The sequence below is a fragment of the Malurus melanocephalus genome, unplaced genomic scaffold (assembly GCF_030028575.1).
Source record: "Malurus melanocephalus ecotype Western Australia unplaced genomic scaffold, MMel_1.1 scaffold_117, whole genome shotgun sequence".
Lineage (NCBI taxonomy): Eukaryota > Metazoa > Chordata > Aves > Passeriformes > Maluridae > Malurus > Malurus melanocephalus.
In genome coordinates this window covers 979927-1001643 of record NW_026623349.1, presented here as the reverse complement: position 1 = coordinate 1001643, position 21717 = coordinate 979927, and positions in this window count along the sequence as shown.

Here is a 21717-nt window from a genome sequence, read left to right as displayed (position 1 = left end):
GTCACTMCATTCCCAGTTTGTCCAGTCTGAGCAATCAAGTATTTTATATATCTTTAAAATAGTTTTTGCTTTGTTTTGCTGTTGTACAAAATACACTGTTTTCCTTTACGTTCACCAAGGAATAAAGGATTGCTTTTTTCTGTGTGAGACAAAGTGGGCCAGTTTGGGATTATACCTGTGTCACACTTGTGCTAATGGGGATGGGATTGGCCAGGCACAGAAGTGGTAGGAAGCAGAGGGTAGGCTCCTGTTTTGACTGTGACTCAGACAATCTCTTGGAGCCTCACCCAATACCTGCTTTGTCACCTCAGCATTTTACTGTTGTAACACTCTTTATCTTGAAAGCTCCTAAGCTACTAGAAGCACTGACAATGTTGCTGTTTGTCTTCAGCAGTGAAAGATTGCATCATTTGCAGATAAATCAGAAAACCTGTTTTCTTCCAACTTCTCGTGCATCTCCAAACTACTTGCAGGTGGGGTTAGTATGAGTATGTCTTRGGTTACAATGTAATGTGTAACCAAAACCTGATATTCTACTACCATSTACATGAGCTGTTAACATGTGTGAATGAGTGTTCTTGTCCATGTCTCAGCCATGCGTCAGCCCTGATAATTCCCCTCTGGGGAAGCAGGAGCCACCCGGGATAGGCCATCTCCACTAATGGGCCATCAAGGTCTCCTGCCCGGGGAACTGAACATTCCTACCTGTATATAATCTGAGGCTTGGAACACGCTAGAGCACTACCACTGAATTCCCAGAGGAGAAGAGCCCAATAACGACCTCCAGAGAAGGATCAGACTTTTCTACAGCAACACCACCTCAACAAAACCACATCCATCACTCCAATGGGACTGTAGCCATCATTTAATTGGACTGCTATCACCAGCCTGACCAACAGGGTGTCAGGTTGTATTCTGATTTTGTTGGTTTAAGCAAGTGTTTCTGTACTATTTCCTTTATTTTATTTTTTTCCGATTAAATTGTTATTCTGACTTGGAATCTCTTGCAAGATATTTGTGTGGAGTTAATCCCTTCCATTGGTTTGCCTTCAAACAGTACATAGGAGCAGAAAATACCCTGATGCTGTGTCAGCTATACTCATCAGTAACTAAAACTGTAGCTTTAGTATTATCAAAACTTTTTCCAGCATACATCCAAAACMCTGCCCCCATACTAGTCACCATGAGGAAATCAAGGTCTACTCCAGCCCAAACCAGTACATTCTCAACCAGTTACTCCGTAACTGGAGTAGTCTTACTACTAATTTACATCATGTAAAGTCCCACACTATCTCAATACATCCTGCTTCCCCATAAAGTATTTGTGAAATGTCCATAATAATCCACAAAATGCTTGCTGTGTTTATTTGGTCTATGACTTTGGGCTCCAGGATGGCATGGAGTGTGTTGCATGGAGTTATTACTTTTGTCAGTGTGCTGACCAAAGGCAGCTCTGGTAAAACCACTGCTGGACTTGCACTGTGTGCAGAAAATCTTGCTATGAAAAGCCAGTGTCCAAAAAKGAGACAGAGAACTCCTGTAACTTTATTCAAATAAAGGAATAGAGTGTACTGGGGCATACCCCCATGACATTTCTGTCTTTTGGTTTTGGARGTTGCAGCCTCCTTTCATCCTAAACTCCCAGCCACATGTTGCCCTTTTCCTATCCCCATTGGCTGAGGTACTAGGAGAGCACAGGGTTCTTGGACCGCTTACCACAAATTACCCGTCTTGAACCTCTCATTTTACTTCAAAATTCAAAGTTCAGGCTCTCTGGGTTCTGCAATAGACTTTGTACGGACCTATTTGTATATTATCCTAAAATTAGGGGTCAGACTSTCTGGGTTCTGTAGAAACTTGTGACTTGAGGTTGGTAGAGACATTAAGACCCGTTTCAAAGACATTAACATTYATACCCTCACCCATCAAATTGTTGGTAAAGATATTAGCACACAACTTTTCCTATCAACTGCTTCTTATCAGGTTCATCCTTCATAGGTTCAGGGGTTTCTGTAATATGCCACTCAAAATAATGGTTTACAACAATATTAAAGTAAACCCTTTGGACTAGGCTGTAAATTTCAACATGACAATGAACTTCATTTGTGTCTATCATTCCTAGCAGCCAGAGGTTTCTTCTATAATACCTTCAATATGTGGCAGCCATAGCACTGGTGATATACAGTGTTGTGTAATATTGCCATCTTACAATTGAAATAGGGAATTATTTTCACTCAGGATGAAATCAGCTTGAGGTACATACTGCACTTACCCATCTTTCTGTGTTAACCAAGTGTGACCAAGGTTCTTGAGCTGAAAAACATCCCACGAATAGGCTTCTTTCCTGAAGGAGGAATAAATGTTTCTCTTAGTCAGTTTCTCCTATGTATTATTTGTATCTTTTCTTCTTCCACAATGTGCAGAGACCTTGATTGGGCAGGGCCAGGGCAACTGGCAGATGCTCTAAGGTTAGCTAGCCAAGTGGCTTGTGATGTATGTATTTCACACTGCTTGAATGTCTGTCCTGGTTACAGGAGATGAGTACCAGTGTAGCACTATGTGGGTGTAACCAGATTGTGTACTCCACTGCCCTCCATGCCATTTCTGACAAACTRTTAATGATGGGCTGTTTGCAGTAGGYTCCCAGTGCACACCTGACACCTCAGGCTACAAGCTGGGTGTTAAATTAGGGAGAAGGGGCAAACCGTGCTATGAGGGTAGCTCTTTTTTTTTCACAAAGAACTACAAAGTGCTAAGGACTTTTTCTCAAAGGACTGCTTCCTCTGGAGAAGCACCAGCACAGTCCTACCCATCCTGAGGTGCTATTCTCTGCTAATGAGCCATAATGGACTCACTGGCACTAGCAGAATAGGCAGCTGCAATGACTCACCATATTACATCATTCCATTGTGAAACTGCCCACCCTGGCAGAACTAATGAGCATTCCCACATGAAGCTGGCTGTGTATAATCTTCAGGTTTGAGGACTTGGGATCCCCACCACCCCTGGACAGATCCAGAGGAGGACCATTAACTTCCACAGGATCACTGCATTCGACTGTAACCATCACTTCAACAGGACTGCAATCACCACTTGATAGGACTGTGACCACCACCCTGAMCAACAGGGTACCAGGCTGTAGTCTGTGGATCTGTTGGTTTTAATGTGTATCATTGCATTTATTGTAATTTTTTATTAAATTGTAACTCTGACCTGAAATCCGCCCTAACATGATGGAGTGGGGTTCTTTTCTCCTTCCAATTTACTTTAAAACCATCCCAATGTCTCAGCACCTATTACCCTTGTGAGGAGCCATTTTAATCTTGGTTTGCCTCAACAATGGTTGTCAGAGGCATGTGGGGGAGGGAAAGCACACCTGCAGCTTGTGGGAGGCAACCAGGAGATGGAGGAAGCCTTTTCCTTGGGGTGACTTTACCTGGGAGCACTGCACATGGCAGCACATGGCACAGGCAGTCAGCGGGAGACACTGCACCCCTGACAGACATTGTCCAATGGGATGGTGGAAGGGCTCCACCAATGGACAGTGTAGGAAGGTTGGACAGGACCAATGATCTCCTGTGGAGAGCTTTTACGAGACCTGGCTACATGACAGAGGTCACGTAGGCAGTATGGAGTTGCCTGTCTATAGGGCTAGCCGTTAGCCAATAACAGCAGTGGTAATGCAACATCAAGCAGCTCCTGCCCCCTCCCCATAAGGTCTTATAGCAGCAGACATATGGCTGATGCAATACCTGTGGCTGATGCAATACCCCGCCTTCTAAGGAAGTTGATGATGAGGTTTGAATGTTGTCCAATGAGAAGTTTGATTTTGTAATATTCATGAGGTTAGTTAACGTTGTTATAAAAGGACATGTTGGATGATGCAATRAATGAGTTTGGCGGATCATCTCATGGGGTCGGTGTGCTGATTCTCCCGTCGTTTCCCGACAAATGGTGATCCCGATGTGATATGGGAAAAGGCAAAGACCGCGCAGGACGTGGACGGCCTCATAACCACAGTCGGGCTCTGGACAAATGGTCATCAGACCATGGTCGAACGACGTTAAGTGTTCCGGGTTCCTAAGCAGCGGGAACGGCTAAAGTACCGATAAGAGAGGATCGCGGTACCGAGCCCTGGGCAACCTCACCGGGGGGTACCAGCCGAAGGTGTGCTGCTGGACCTTGAGAGGCTGCTAAYGTTTTAAATATGGAAAGGCAAGCGGCATACGATTTATTTGCTTTTTAAAAAAGCGGCACATAAAAGGTATCGACCTCTGTAATGGGTTGCCAGATCTTTTAAATTATGGATGTGATCAGGGTTGCTTTCAGAACCTGCACTCAGTGCACGAGTTAGGGGAATGGAAAAGATKGGGTGATAAGATTCGGGATGCCTTATTAGAGAATGATAAAATGGCCAGAAGAATGGGGAAGCTATGGAGAATGGTCCATGATGAGCTTTTACAACATCAGGCGGAAAAGAAAGCGGTCCAGCAGGCTAGTGCAGTGTGGGAGAAAAATCTGGAGTTTGTTTCTAACTGGTCCGATTGACCCCTCCCCCCCGTTGTCTCCACTGTTAGGCTGCCATCGTCAGCCACCGGGGGAGCTAGTGAGTCTCCTCAGGCAGGTGCWYYGCCCACACCAACTGCCTCCCTCCTACCGGAGCCGGAAGCACCCCTGCCACTGTCRCCGCCCACATCCRGAGGCGGGGTMGGAAGTGACTCAAYGGAAGTCACTGAGTGGGGGAGGAAGGAAGTCCTCCAGGCAGGAAGTGGCCCCCAGGCAGGAAGTGACCTGGTAAACTCCATCTCCCRGAAGAGGAGAGACATGGGGCAGCGGTGGCTAAGGATTGTTTAAATAGTGGAGACAGTGAGGGCATGGACGCAATTAAAGACCTTGCGTGCCCTGTGGTTTTTAATCYGGCACCACAGGGGGAGGTGGACGTTACCATCACCACCCTAGACTGGAAGCTCTTGTCTCAACTATGAGCTACAGTCAGCCAATACGGGGTCACAAGTGAACCAGTCAAGCAGATGCTTGATTATATCTGGGGTACACAGCTCTTACTACCAGCTGATTGCTGGGGCATCTCAAAGCTCATTTTTACACAACACCAACAGCTCTTGTTTGATGCACACTGGCAAGCCCTCTGCCCACAGTGTGTAATGACGGACCGTGCCCCCGGGGATCCCCTCCAGGGAGTTACCTTGGACGAATTGCAAGGTCGCGGGCCCCACTTGCGCACAGAGGCTCAGGTCTTGATGGGCCTGGATAAATGCCGGGAGTCCATGCGCCTGGCAAGAACGGCCATAGATAAAATAAAGGAGCCAGGAGGTATCCCCGCATATATGAGCACTAAGCAAGGTAGAAGTGAAGCTTTCGGCACTTTCATTGACCGAGTGGCTAGCGCAATGCAGAAAGCTGGAGTTCCAAATTATATGAGCACCACCATGCTCAAACTGTGCGCACTTCAAAATTGTAATGCTGCTACCAGAAGTGTGCTGACSACCTTGGGARCGGACTGGTCTATAGAGGATGCCTTAGAGCGCATAGCTCATATTCCAGTAGGGCCACAGGCGATGTTGGTAGAAGCAATTAAGGAGTCAGGGATAGGCTTAAAAGAACAGGCCCAAGCCAGCCATAATCAGGTGTTAGCTGCTCTTGCGCCTCTACAAGCTGCAGCAACATTTGGCTCCGTACCTCCACCCAGTGGCAAAATGAGATGCTAAAGCTGCGGAGAGCCTGGACACTTATGCTGCGAGTGCCAGGCCTCGGGACTGTGGTGCCACAAATGCCGTTCCAACTCCCATAACACCAGAGTCTGCTGTCGGAGGTCGGGAAACTCCAAGACCAGCGCGCCGAACCACCACAGCAGCCGCGCCGAGACACAAGTAGCTGCGATGACCCAACCCGAGCTTTACAGCCCGCCAGCTCCCTGCAACCAGCAACCAGGGGAAGCCTCGGGATGGACCTGGCAGCAGCAATAGAGACCAYGCTCCTGACAACACAGCCCCAAAAGATCGCGACAGCTATCAGAGGACCTATCTCAATCAATGGTCAAGCAGTTGGAGCATTAATTATAGGAAGGTCATCGGCATCCATGCTGGGATTGTTTGTACTGCCTGGAGTAGTTGACGCTGACTATACGGGAGAAATTATGATCATGGTTCACACACCCTTTCCTCCTGTGACCATCCAGAAAGGACAGCGGATTGCCCAGGTGGTACCTTTAGTACAAATGACGGAGGGCATTACCCCCATTWAGAACACCCTGAGGGAAAGGGATGGTTTTGGGTCGACAGGAGGTCTCACTCTGCTTACACTGAACTTACATGAGAGACCCAGACGAAGGATAATATTGACTTACCAGGGAAAAGAGCACACCCTTACAGGCCTCCTTGACACCGGGGCCAATTCAAGTATTGTAGCTCCATAACACTGGCCAGCTCACTTGGCCAGTACAGGCAAGTACTATGACTGTCACGGATGTTGGGGGTATGACCCTTGCTAGCCGATCGCCCGCTSTGCGAGTGTCAATTGACGGGAAAACCGTTACTGCTTTTTTTCCATCGTTCAGCTCCCTCCGGCTGTACAGTGCCTTATCGGACGGGACAGTCTCACTCAACTTGGCGCTCTCCTCACCAACGACTGCCCTTTAGTTTAATGGCCATTGCTCGAACTTTCCCGATCCCCATCACTTGGAAAACCGATACATCAGTGTGGGTGAAGCAATGGCCCCTAAAACGGGAAAGGTTACACCAAGCTCATCAACTTGTTCAACAACAGTTACAACAAGGGCACTTACGATTATCTACTAGCCTGTGGAATACTCCGATTTTCGTAATCTGAAAAAGTACCGTTTATTACAGGACTTACGTGCTGTCAATGAACAGATGGAACCCATGGGAGCATTACAACCCGGCTTACCCAGTTCCTCCACATTACCCTATAATTGGCCCCTACTGATCATAGATCTAAAGGACTGCTTTTTTACAATCACGCTACATGACAATGACACCCAGCTTTGCGTTCACACTGCCAACATTAAATAGAGAGGGGCCTGATCAGCARTTTGAGTGGACTGTCTTGCCGCAGGGCATGCGTAACAGCCCCACATTGTGCCAGCTCTTTGTCGATAATGCCCTGCAGCCCTTGAGAAGGCAATGGCCTCACGTAATTATATACCACTATATGGACGACGTGCTGTTTGCTCAGACAAAAGAATTTACAAACCAACAGGTGGAATTTATTAAGGATACACTAGCCCAAAACAACTTGGTCATCGTCCCTGAGAAAATACAACTGACTGCCCCTTGGAAATATTTAGGATGGACTYKGTCCCARCAGATTGTAACTCCACAAAAATTAATCCTTAAAACGCCCCTGGAGACACTTAACGATGCCCAGAAATTACTCGGCGACTTACAGTGGCTCAAGCCAGTAGTCGGGATACCAAATGAACTGCTGAAAGAACTGCGCCCACTACTTAAAGGCAACGATCCCTGCAAAACAATTACGTTAACCTCTCACCAGCAAAAGGTACTCCAACAAATCACAGACTGTATAACGCAGGGACAGGTTCGTTGCCGTGACCCTTGTCTCCCTATAGACCTTACAATTTGGTATGGAACATGACACTTGCCTTAACACAATTGTTAAAGAAAACGGGGGAGACTTGGGTACTAGAATGGATTTCTCCACCGTTACAACAATCCAAGACTTCAGTTTCAAAAATCGAAGTGCTGGCACAGCTAATAAAAAAGGGGCACAAACGAATTTTACAGATAACCAGCCAGAACCTACAACTATTCGTCTCCCAATGAAAAAGGACTCCTTACAGTGGTACCTACAAAATAGCCAGGACCTACAGGAAGCGATACTGGAATCTGTCAGCATAATTACAACAGAAAGCATCAAAACATCCCCACTGCATTGGATAGGAGAACTTAAATGGMTACAGCAGCCAAAAAGAAAGGAGGAACCCATTSCAGGTGCCCTTACAATATACACAGATGCAGGAAAAAGGTCAAGGACAGCCGCCATTACCTGGCAGGAGCAGCAAACTTGGAAACACAAAATTCTGCMCGCTGATGAGAGAGACACTTTGCAAACTTTAGAATTGCTGGCAGTTACGTGGGCAATGATAAACTTTAGGGACCCGGTGAATGTGGTAACAGATTCGCTTTATGTAGCTGGGGTGGTCAAAAGAATAGAAGATGCTGCAATTAAGGAGGTTACGAACCCAAGATTGTGTGAGTTGTTGTTGCAGTTGCAAAGGGCTTTATTGTTGAGGGAACAACCTTATTCCATCGTTCATATCAGGAGTCWCAAGTGGGATATTGGCTTGAGAGAGGGAAATGCTGGTGCAGATAGGTTAGTGGCGATCAGCCAGAACTCCCCATTACCTAAACAAATGCTAGCTYGGGAAGCCCATTCCGTRTTCCATCAGAACGCGAAGGGATTAAAACAAGAATTTGATATATYAATAAYGGAAGCAACAGCTATAATACGAGCCTGCCCCATCTGCAGTCATCATAATGGAGGGCAAGGTTTAGGTCTAGGAGTAAACCCTAGGGGCCTTGAAGCTAATGAGCTGTGGCAGATGGACGTCACCCATGTTAATAGTTTTGGGCGCTTAAAATATGYCCATGTTACCATTGATACACACAGCAAATACATATGGGCCACAGCTCAGACAGGAGAGAAAGCTTCCCAAGTGACATCTCACTAGTTGCTTCGCGGTAATGGGAGYTCCCAAGCAAGTAAAGACAGACAATGGCCCAGCGTACATTAGCAAGTGGGTCAATGCTTTCCTGAGAACATGGGGTGTTAAACACATAACTGGCATCCCTCATTCCCCTATGCATCAGRCCATAGTTGAGAGGGCAARCRGCACATTAAAAAGATATAGGAGCAAATATACAGATATTCCAGATCCACAGGAAAGACTTTCAAAAATATTGTTTGTGATAAATCATCTATGTGTGTTTGGGAATTCAGAAATGCCATCTGCAATGCTGCATTTTGGGAAAGGAGATGTAAGAGAARAAGAGACTGACCTCTGGGTCTGGTACAGAGACCCAGAGACTGGAATCTGGAAAGGGCCAGCTGAAGTTCTTGTTTGGGGCAGAGGGTATTTGTGCGTTTCTACCCCAGCAGGCTCCAAGTGGATCCCAGCTCAGTGGACGAAGCCAGCCGTGGGGCGTGATCATTCCCTAGGGAGTGCTCCAGCAGCCGCTGGAGGATCAACGGAAAAAACAGCACAAAAAATTTGCCCTCAACCCTGCCACTGACTCGTAACAGCTTACRGACTTCAGTTAATTTACAGYTGTTGTTTTAAAAATCTACTGTTGTTAGTTCATTGTAGTTRCTGTGTTAAGAGTTCACTATTGCTACTTCGTTTACTTATCTTGTTCGTTTGTTCACTGTGGGATAACAGAAATGGGAAAAGGTTGGTTATTTGGTTTCATTATCTTGATGTTAGAAGGACTACCAGGTAATAGCATGCTAAAGGACATAGATGTTCGGCAGAACATGTGGGTTACCTGGGCAAATCGAACAAATAGTAACTCCTTTTGTCTAGCTCTCGCATCAGCTTTCGATCCTTTCCAAACATGCCTGATCGGATTGCCAGGATTTGACAGCAAGTCCTTTTCAAACCACTCTACTAAATCATGTGAATCACATAGGAATGATAGCTACTGCACGGCACTATTGCTGAGTAGCTTGAATCAAACTTTGCTTTGGGACCCTCAAGAGTTGAACCTAGCAGGATCTCATCCCCTAGGAAAAAATGAGACTGGCTGCATCTATTTAGGTAATTATCGATGGAGAACAAATGACAGCACAACCTGGTTAAAGCCCAAACCTCCCAATTTCTCCGGCCCTTGCCAGTGTGGGATGCATGACCCTTATGGCTGGAGGGTAGGCCATACCCAAATTTGCGCTAATAAAAGCGCAATGGCTTTCCCTGAAAATGTTTTCCACATCTGTGGGGATTGAGCCTGGCATGGCATACCCAGGTATTCTCATGGGGGGCCTTGCTWCCTGGGGAGGCTGACTCTCTTAGTCCCTAACAGGACTGCAGTTGAGACCTTAAAAAATAGTCTGGCTGTAAAACGTTTCAGGAGAGGCAYTGAGCAATTGGATCCAAACTGCAATGACAAGGTAGAACTTTGGGGAAGAGCTGCTCCATTTTTTGCAYCTGCCCTAGTCCCTGGAGTAGCCGTAGCGCACTCCCTCACAATGCTGGGAAAACTGGCATGTTGGACTGTGAGGCAGTCAAATGTTACCACTGCAATTATTGAACAACTTGCACAAGATGTTGATGCTCTGAAACATTCCGTCCTGCAGAATTGAGCTGCTATAGATTTCTTATTGTTAGCCCACGGACACGGGTGTGAAGACTTTGAAGGGATGTGTTGCTTTAACTTGTTTACCCATGGTGAGTCAGTGCATAAGGAGCTTCAGTGGCTYAAACAACATACTCAGAAGATAATGGAAGCCACTAGTCCCTTTGATAATTGGCTCACTTCGTTGTGAATATCTGGATGGCTGAAAGATGTTATTAAACAATGTCTTAGTGTTCTTTTGATCTTACTATTAGTTTTGCTTTTAGGGCCCTGTTTTTTGACCTGCTTACAAAGAATATTGAATCAGCTGCTGCAACAAACCTTCCAAGCGAATTTGACTCAATTTAAAGAAAATGGGGAAAGTGTGGAGAGCTTCTACGAGACCTGGCTACATGACAGAGGTCACGTAGGCAATATGGAGCTGCCTGTCTATAGGGCTAGCCRTTAGCCAATAACAGCAGTGGTAATGCAACATCAAGCAGCTCCCCCTCCCCATAAGGTCTTATAGCAGCAGACATATGGCTGATGCAATACCTGTGGCTGATGCAATACCCCGCCTTCTAAGGAAGTTGATGATGAGGTTTGAATGTTGTCCAATGAGAAGTTTGATTTTGTAATATTCATRAGGTTAATTAACGTTGTTATAAAAGGACATGTTGGATGATGCAACAAATGAGTTCGGCGGATCATCTCATGGGGTCGGTGTGCTGATTCTCCCGTCGTTTCCCGACAATCTCCGGGTCAGCAGGCAGAGGAGGAGCCAAGGAGCATAAAAATTTACTGTGTCATGAGCTTGGGTTGCTCGCTGCTGGAGGGCTTGCAGCTGGGGGTGTTTGGTTGTTGGCTCTGGGGTTCGCTTGCTCTGGCCCTAGCTGGCTTTTTTGCTTTTTGCTCCAGCTCCAGCCTGCCTTCTAGCTTCTGCCCTCACTAGCTCCTGSTCACCGCCACGTACCTGYCTTCCCTCCTGCTGGGCACTCGGCAGGACACCATCTGCCCTCCAAGCCTCGAGTGCARCGTCTGCTTCGCCCCGCTCCTTCGCCTGACCCAGCCGCCTCCTGTCCTGCCTGAGTCACTTGCCTGCCTCCAACCTTGCCTGCTGCCACCATCCCCGCCATTATCCCTGCAGTTGGGACTCTATCCAGGGTCCCGGAGTGACCTCCTGCCTGAGTGTCCATTCACCATGTCCGGTAGCTAGTGGCCACAGGAGCTGCACTTTTCCCAGACCTGCAGTCCCTCACCAGCCGGCAGCAACAGTGTGCTCACCCCATCATGTGGACATCGGCTGCACCCTCCACCAGTCCTGCTGGTGGCAATGCCTGCTCTCTCCCTCTGTCTCCTTTCTCTTGTCTCCCTGTCCCTTTTCCATTTTTCTTTCTCCTTTGCTGTCTTTTCCAGCCCCGTGCACTGGGCAATTACTTCTCAGTTTTTGTTTACAACAAATGGTTCTCAGATACAAAGGTTGTCTCGGTTGACTTAATTTMGTTTTTGACCATCCAATTTGAAAAGAACTCCTCACAGTTCCTCATGGTTGGAACGCGACATCTAATTGGTGGCAGCCAATTAGGGATGGTCTTGAATGGAAAGCTTTGTGCATTTTTGAACCAGAGTGTGTTTTGGGGAGAGATTTCATTTGGGCATTAAAGAATAAAAAAAGGTGTGATCTTCCCTGAAACTCAATGCTGGCAACTTCTCCAATGGGATGGTGAAAGGGCTCCACCCATGGACTGGACCAATGGTTTCCTGTTCAGCAGGCAGACTTTGGGAGGAGCCAGGGGAAGATGTGTGCTCTCAGAAAGTGTTTTTCTCAGGAGTGGTTTGGAACTCATTACACTGTGGCCCTTTCTGAGAAGCATTTAGCCCCTTCTCTGTAATTGCTCTGCTGATTTAAGGTGTATCCTCTCAGAAAGTGCCTTCCTTGGGGCAGTGTGGAACTTGTATGGTGTGGCCCTTTCTGAGAAGTGTTTTCCCCCCTTACTTGAAACTCGCTGTGTGCAGCTGCCTCTGGTAATTTACGGTGTGACCTCTCAGGAAGTGTTTGGGGCATTTTGGTGATTTTTATGGTGTAGCCCTTCCTGGGAAGCTTAACGCCCCGATCAGCAGCTAATTAGCTTAGTGTTGTAAGATGTACCCTCCTGAGGAGTGCTTTTAGGGTGCCTGGTTATTTTAAGGTGTGGCCCTACTTGGGAAGCAGTGTCACCCCTTCTTTTGCAGTGCTTTTACTTTCTTTCTGAGTGAATTTTTCATGTGCTTTTTGGGGGTGCTTAGTCTGTGGGTGTTTAGTGATTGTAAGGTCTGACCCTCCCTGAAAGTGATCAGCCGGAAGAACATTGAGTGTCAGTGCTGTGACTGTGGAGCAGGGTGGAAACCTGTCTGCTCCCTTACTGGATTTTTTCGAGGGCTTTAGAGCCAGACCTGTGCCGGGATTAGAGTGGACTAGGGACCACTGGCACAGTGCACAGAGTATTATAGACCTGTGTTCACCCTTTAATGAAAGTGAATATTCATATGAAAGTGATCAGGATCAAGCACCCTTCATAACCACAAAAGAGGTGCCTTTCACAGCTACAGAATTAGCTAAATTCAAAAGGGAATTTAGTTGCCATCCACTGAAACCGAAACTCAGTATTTGTGGCATGTCTCTCTCAGTGGCTGGTACCAGATCTTACTGAGCGAAAAAGAAGCGGAAGGCTCTTTGGGTCCCGGTGTGTTCCTCACTACGGGAGACCAGCGGGCACCGTGGTCACTGACCCAGAGGGTGCCATACTGGGCTGGTGGTCTAAACCCTCTGAAAAGAAGGGATCCTCTTGCAATAGAGGGGACTACTGACCAATTATTGGAGTCTGTCCACAAAGCAGCCTGTTTGCAAATGATGTGTAATCACAAACTGATTCCTTTCCAATAGCCCCCATGATGCTCACAGTAGATGCGGAGAGAATGACTCTGTTAATTCGTGGGCTTTCTGACTCTCTAAGGCTGGTTAGCACTCAATTGCAGGGAAGAATACAGGCTTTAGCCCCCTTGGAAAGGATGGCTGCCGCACTACAAGGTACCAGCTCCTCCCCTGCAGGGGATGCTCTGACCCARGGAGGCAGGGTGTGGACCTAGATGGATGTTGCCCAAAAACCAATTAATTTTGGGTGAAAATACAGTCCAGTTAAAGCAGCTGGTGGCAAACCTGAGACTTGTGCAGTGAGACATACCCGTCTCAGCTGAAGGCTATCACCCAGAAATAGCCCAAGGCTATCGCCCAGAAATAATCCCAGACTGTCACCCAGAACTCCCCCGATCCAATCAGGGGGGGATGGGACCGCCCACTCACCAGACATGCTATTTGGACAGAGGGCTGGAGAAAGGGTATCCTGAAAAATGTGATGGACAATCTCTCCACGGACCTTCTGGAAAAGGTGGTAAGAGAATGGAGGGACAAAACATTCAAGAAGTGTAATGGGAGCCCCAGTGCACCCCTCTGATCAATCTAGGTGGGTATGAGGGCGTGCCAGCAAAACTAAAGTAGATGAACTGAAAGTCCTCATTCTCTTAGATGGGTGGGGGAACAGAGGCTGGATTTATATGTTAGGCAACTCACTGATAATGGAAGCCATGGGAAACAAATGAGTTCTTAGCTTTGGGAAGAGAAGTTGTAGAAGTATATACTTTACAAATTGTTGGGTTTGTGGGAGTCCTCTTGGGTTACAAAGCTTGGGTGTCCATAGCATTAAAAATACAGCACCAACCCATTGTCCTGAGAGACCCTTCAAGGTCATAAAGTCAGTCCTAGCAGAAACACTTCCCCCTGACGGGGTGGCACAGAGAGCTTCAGTAAGGAAATGGTRTGCACAAGCAGAGCATTACTGTGACATCTTTTAAAGTAACAGAAAGAACCACCAAATTACYAACAATTCATGAAAGGAGCACCTTGAGTCAGGAGAGTGACACATCTCTTTCCAATGTCTGTCCTCCTATCCTGTGTACATCTACACTGACTCCTTTGCTGTCACCCAGGGCTGTATGAAATGGCTTCCATTTTGAGAACAGAATGGATGGGAAGTGAATGGTTGTCCCAAGATTAATGCCTTTTGACCCCAGGTGCCCAAAACTCTGCCTGTTCACACTAACCCAGAATATCCCAGCAACCAACCCATCCTTCTCTCTTGGACAGTTGGTGCTGGTGGAACTCCCGACCATCGGAAAGGTATCATTAGTGCTCCGTACTCCTTTGAATACACCTGGTGGGCAAGAGGTGCCTATGGAAATGAGCTCAAAATTAATACCAGATGGATTGTTCCCTTTTTCTGATGCTGTAATTACCTTCTCAATTTCAGAAGGACCAAGAACCTGTTTATGTTGCAGGGAAAAGACCAGGAGACACCGGACGAAGAGGCTGGTGATGTTTATTGTTGTTATGCTTTGGGATTATTATGCAACAGCCATTGGGAGACCTCTCCCACAAGTATGGGACTCATGGAAAACAAATGAGTTCTTAGCTTTAGGAAGAGAATTTGTAGAAGTATACACTTTAACAAATTGTTGGGTCCTCTTGGGTTGTTGTCCTCTTGGGTTACAAATCTGGCCTTGGGTTTCTATACCATTAAGCCCATTTGACCTTGTTGACCATGCCATTGTAATAAAAAATAAGACCTGGGAATTGTTAGGGGACTCACCCTTGCCTATGGTCTTCCCTAGAAAGGGGAGATATTGCATCAGTTACAAACAGTCATCAGGGTTTTCTGTAGGAAAAAGTGAATGCCTCTGGACCTACAGTTTAGGATGTGGGGGATATAAAAACTGTGGAGGCTGAAAGCCAGCATTGTGGCCTTGCAGGTTCTGAACCTGAAATTCAATTCTGAACCTGATTATCGTGTACCCCTGAGATCTGGAAAAACAAAAGGGATTCTGAAATTCTGGATGGAGGAGGGCAAGACAGAGGAGGATATTACCAAAGCAATGCAACCAACAGCCTTGACTGTCTGTGGGAAAAAGAAAGTGGAATGTTGAAGAAGAGGGAAGTCAGATAGGGTGGATGCCAAAGACAGAGCAAAATCTGAGAATTAATGACACTGCAGCTTTTGCTACACACCAGTCACATGCAGATGAGTAGAGAAGGGGCTGCTAATTAGCCAATAAACAGTTGCCATTTATGTGGATGACTTAGTATACACACTGCTGCTAAATAGGTCAAAGGGGCTCARCYCCATAATAAAGTGTCTTTTGCTTGTTATTTGTGTCGTGTTGTCCGTCTCTACTGYGACAAAAAACTGCTCATACAAATTTGCTAGATTGTTTTGGTATTGGTGCAATGTCCAAGGCGAGACAAATCAATGAAACAGGTGGCTGGCTGAGTTTTCCAGTTGTGGGATGAAATGGTATGCACTATGCACCCCCAAACTACCAGGGCTGGTGGTGCACATATCCATGGGTTTCCCCATTTCCATGGGACAATACTGGTCAAACTAAACCTACAGTAGCAAATATGCCAAGAAATGGGTTGGTCCTTTCCCTGAAGGAAGTCCCGCTTTGGAGGGACACTGCTGGATTTGTGGCAACTGGGCTTATAAAATGCTACCTAAGAATTGGACTGGGAGATGGAGTTGGAGATATCCAGGCTTCGTTTTTTTTCCTCCCTGGGGAGGAGAGAAACCAACTAGGCATAAAAGTATATGATGACTTGCAGCATCAGAAAAGATCAATAGGTGTCTCCAACTGGAAACAGTGCCCAAACTTGGAAAGGAAATGAGTGCACCTCCCAGTGTATCATACAGCACTATGGGGCCAGCTATCTGGAAGCCCAACAAAATTATTTATGGAGCCAGAGAGCCTATTTACAACTACAACCGCGTAATCTGCCTAGAAATCCTAGAAATCATCACTAATGAAACAGCCTGTCCCCTGGATCTGCTTGCAGACCAGGCCATACAGATGTGTACAGCTATATTCCAGCATAGGATGGTTTTAGACTGCAGAGGAAGGTGAGGTATGTGGGAAATTGAATGATTTGAATTGCTGTCTTCAAATAGACAATAATGGGAAAATAGTGAAGGAGATAACTAAAGGGCGACAAAAGCTAGCCCATGTCCCAGTCCAAACCTGGGATTCCTGGAACTGGGACCGGTTCTCTTGGCTACCTGCGGAACCCTGAGTGATGCACATTTTGTTCTTCCTGTTCTGCAGTTTGGCTATGTTGATATCTTCACCCTCTATTATTCTGTGTTTAATCCATTTAATTCACCATGTTGTTGGGAAAATGGGTGCCATGGTTGTGACATCAACTGGCAATGTTAAATATGTAAGGCTGGTCTCCCTGTTGGGAAACCAGCCAACTGAGATTCAAATGATCTAAACTCTTTCCTCTCTTTTCCTGCCTTTTGCCACCTACATCGTTACTACCAGACAACCAATGTTCAGCCATGGGGTTGTGTGAGGAGCCATTTTAAGTTTCGTTTGTCTCAACAATGGTTGTCAGAGGCATCTGGGGGAGGGAGAGCACACTTGCAGCTTGTAGGAGGCAACCAGGAGATGGAGGAAACTTTTTCTCTGGGGTGACTTCACCTGGGAACATCTCACATGGCACAGGCAGTCAATAGGAGACACTGCACCCCCAACAGACACTTGTCCAATGGGATGGTAGAAGGTCTCCACCAATGGACAGGACCAATGATCTCTGGGTCAGCAGGCGGACTTTGGGAGGAGCTGGGGGGTATAAATATTAACTGTGTCACGAGCTTGGGTTGCTCACTGCTGGAGGGCTTGCAGCTGGGGGTGTTTGGTTGCTGRCTCTGGGGTTCACTTGCTCTGGCCCTAGCTGGCTTTTTGGCTTTTTGCCCCAGGTCCAGCCTGCCTTTTAGCTTCTGCCCTCGCTAGCTCTCGCCTGTTCCCACGGATCTGCCTTCCCTCCTGCTGGGCACTCRGCAGGACACCATCTGCCCTCCAAGCCTCGAGTGCAGCGTCTGCTTCGCCCCGCTCCTTCGCCTGACCCAGCCGCCTCCTGTCCTGCCTGAGTCACCCACCAGCACCATCTCTGCTGCGACTCTGTCCAGGGTCCCGGAGGGTCCTCGGCCCCAGTGCCCACTCACCGTGTGTCCGGCAGCCCGTGGCCACGGGAGCCGCACTCGTCTCCCCAAGCTGCGCTCCCTCACCAGCCGGCAGCAGCGGTGTGCTCACCCCTGTCATGTGGACATTGTCTGCACTCCATGGTCCTGCTGGTGGCAATGCCTGCTCTCTCCCTCTCTTTGCTCTTGTCTCCCCATCCCTCTTCCATTTTTCTTTCTCTGCTGTCTTTTCCAGACCCGTTTAGTGGGCAATTACTTCTTGTTTTTCATTACCAATAAACGGTTATCAGATACAAAGTTTGTCTCGGTTGACTAAATTTCATGCTTGATCATCCAATTTGAAAAGAACTCCTCACAGTTCCCCACGGCTGGAATGCAACAACTATCTGTGTAGTTTTTAACAGCCACTTAGCTTTCCTGGAGGACGGTGCATAAGAGGAAATGCGATCACCYGGTCGATGTCATGCTCCTTGGCCAGGCTATGGGTTTCCTTCAGAAATTAGTCCCGTTGTCTGATTAGATTCTTTCAGTTGCCACCAGACTTGCTTTTAAAGACCCAAAATAGTAATCTAGGCAGTGTTGTGGGTCACAGGGTATGTTTCTAACTACTCAGTACTCACTTCCATCACGGTAAGCAGATAGTGCTTGCCATGGCAATTCATGATAGTCTGATATAATCAACCTGCCAGGCTTCCCTATACTGGTATTTCAGCCATCATCTTCCATACCAAAAAGGTTTTGGCTCTTGGCCTATTTAATTACGGCACGCTCCTTCTGTTCATGGGTAAGCTGTGCAATGGCATCAATGATCAAGTACACATTTTGATCATGAGCCCATTTTTATARTTCTTTTCTTCCTGCATGTTCTGATATATCAGATATATCTGATAGTATACCCTTATTTTCCCAGTCCAGATCCATCTGAGTCACTACAATTTGACCAGCCTGCTCATTGTTTTGATGTTCTTCAGTGACAGAGTTTGGTGTGTGAACACTCATGTGATGTACTTCCACAACCAGTTTCACCACATGAGCAGCAATATTTCACAGCAATTCAACAGCCCAGATGGGTCTACTTCTGCTCTGCTATCTGCTCTGCATTCATTGCTGTAGCCACCTCCAGATCATTTGCACAATCCATGAGTCAGCGCAGAGATAGAGTACTGGTCATTTTTATCTTTCAGCAATGTCTAAAGCCTGCTGGAAGGCTTTCTCTTCTGCAAACTGACTCAATTTACCTTGTCTTTCAGGAGTTTTTTGTGACTTGGCATACAGGACTGCACACAACATTTACCTTTAATATTTTGCCATAACATGACAGGATATGTCTGTAAACAAGGCATGTTGTTTTATATTCTGGTAACTCATCACAGAGGGGTGTCTCTTAAGCACAAGTCACCACCTCCTGTAGTGACACTCAAAAATTTTGGCCCTCTGTCCAATTCTTGATCAATTCCACGATTCCTGAGTGGGTAAGCCTTCCCATGTGAACCCATTGGGTCATCAGTGTGACCCACTTACTCCATATTATGTCAGTTGCATGATGTGTAGAGGGGAGTCTTCTTTTGAACATTCAGGACAGTGTGGGCAATCCAGATTGCACAGGAAGGTGCTGCGCTTCATTAGCAACTGGTGGTTCAAATTTCTTTATGGACTGATAGTATTTCTTTGTGAGTTGGAGTGTAATGGGCTTCAGATCCTCTGTATCTCTGGCTTCAAAACCATAGGGGTCAACTGTGAGTCTCTCTCGGTACCTTCTGCCAGAGCGTCCATTTAGGACCATTATTACTGGCTGAGGCATAAAGCACATTTAAAACATCTTGTCCTCTTCAGACTGGCCCAAATATTAATGCATGATCTGTCTCCTATTTGATTTGTTCAAAGACTTGCTATTGCTCAGGGTCCCATTCAAAGTTGGTTTTCTTCTGGATCATGTGATAGAGAAAGCTTGTAATCAGACTGTAACCCATAACCTGAAATGTACATTCTCCAGAATGTGTTTCTCTTTTGTTAGTTGGTGAAGACATAGCTGTTACGTTATTGATCACATCCATTGAGAGATGATGATGCCCATCTTGCCATTTTATTCCTGCAAACTGGGTCTCCTGTGCAGGTGCTTTGTTTCATGGTGAAACCCACTTACAAGAGAATTGGCGTTAATGTTCTCAACTTCTCATATGCTTCCTTCTCTGCTTTGCCCCACACAATAATGTCATCAACATATTGCAAGTCTTCAGGAGTCTCACTTTAAGTCCAGTCTGGATCTATTGATAACAAGTGTGGTAGGCCTGTGTTTCCTACACTTGGAGCAGTCAATTACAGATATACTGGATATCTCTCCATGTAAAAACAACTACAGCTTAACATGGAGGAAGAGCAGAACACAATCCTGTATGTTTTACCAGTTAAAACCATGGCTGGCTGCAAAACCCATGCACTTCAGCTTGAAATCTGCTCACTAGATGGCAGCAGATTCAAAAAAATTGCTGGAAAATTACAGCTCAAACTACCCATTAATACTTAAAGACATACTTTTGCAGTGAAATAACGGAGCAATAATAAAACATGATTAAAAATTTAGCTGTTCTGGATATGGACAATGCATGGTCACATGGAAATGGGAGCACAGACTTCAAACTGGTAGGTAGTGTCTTCTGCCACAATTTCTGTACTATCTGTGCTTTGCCTGCCCTCCCAGACTGAGATTTCTGCCATTCCTCGAGATCACTAGATTAAAGCTAGCATATCTGTGCTTCCCTGTGCCGCATCCAAGATCTCTATGTCAGTAGAATCTAAGAGAATATATTAGAATAGTTTCCCATTCTGTGAAATACTTTCATATTCTAATATGTGTCACCTGAATATTTTCTTTACTCTGAGGCATAGAGACTGTAAAAGAGAGGCGGGTGAAAAATACTTAGCTAACTACCATTGTTTTAAAAAGCTCTAGAAGACATCTGATCTTTTCCTCAGAAGTTGGTTCCTTCAGATAGAAAGTATGCATACATCTGTTATAACATTTGAGAAATATAAGTGTTGATGAAAAATCTTGTAAATTGAAACAGTAACACCACCTGTTGGTGTAGATGGAGTTAGAAGACACATCTGTCCTGGGACATGGATCTGTAACCTTTGTCAAAACTACTGTCACAGAACTGCAGAAGGGCTGAGTTTGGAAGGGATGTCTTGAAATTCTCTAATCTACGGGTCTCTGTCAAGCAGAGTAACCTGGAGCAATTCACACAGGACCACATTCAGCTGATTTTGAGTATCTCAAAGGATTGAGATGCTGTGGCCTCTCTGGGCAGCCTATGCCAGACTTCAAGCACCTTCACAGTAACAAGTATTTTCAGATGAAATTAAGTATTTTATTTGTGTCTATGATAATTTGTCATGTCAGTGGGCATCACTGAGCAGAGCTTATCTCTGTCATCTTTGCACTGTCACATTTTGTAGTTATGTACAGGGTTGAGACTTCTACAGCTGAAAACGCCAGCTTTCTCCTTATGTTCTTGAATGGAAGATGCTGCAGTTCCTTCATCCTCTTTGCGTCCCTCTTCTTTCTGCTTTGGGGAGCCCAGAACTGGGGCTGAGCACTCGTTAAGTCACATCACTGCTGAGGAAAAAGATCATATCCCTTGACCTGCATGCAGTGTTCTTCCCAGAAACTGCTGACATTTTTTTGCTTCAAGGGCATATTGTTGGCTCACAGTCAGTTTGGTAYGCACAAGACCATCAGTGTCTTCTCTGCAGAGCTGGTTTTCAGCCTGTTCAGCACTCAGCATGTACTTGCCCCTGACCTTTTTTCTCCCCAGGGCTAAGACTTTGCACTTTGGTGAACTTCATGAGATTCCTGTGACACAATTTCTCCAGTCTGACCAGGACTTTCTGGAATATCAGCCTCCTCTCAGTTTTGTAGTCTGCAGACTTGGTAAGAGTGTACTGTGTCCCAGTGTCCCAGTCATTTATGGCAATATCAAACAGTAGTGGCTCCAGTAAGAACCTGTAGGATCTGCCACTAGGAAATGACCTCCAGCTGGACTCTGTGCCACTGATCACACCCCTCAAGCTAGAATGGGAGAGACACCTACAGAGGCAAATCCTCCTGATGGAAATTACATATCAAACCTGTGGTGCAGTAGAAAAGGCAAAATGGCTCATGTGCTAGAACTGCCTAAAATTTTTCACCACATGAACTAAAGGATGCTGGCAAGGGGACTTTGTTGGACTGTGTCTGCAACAAAGCTTCTGCTGGCATAAGCAGACTATGTGATTTTTCCATTCCACTGTGAAGTGTAAAGCAGGCTCAACATTTGAAGGGG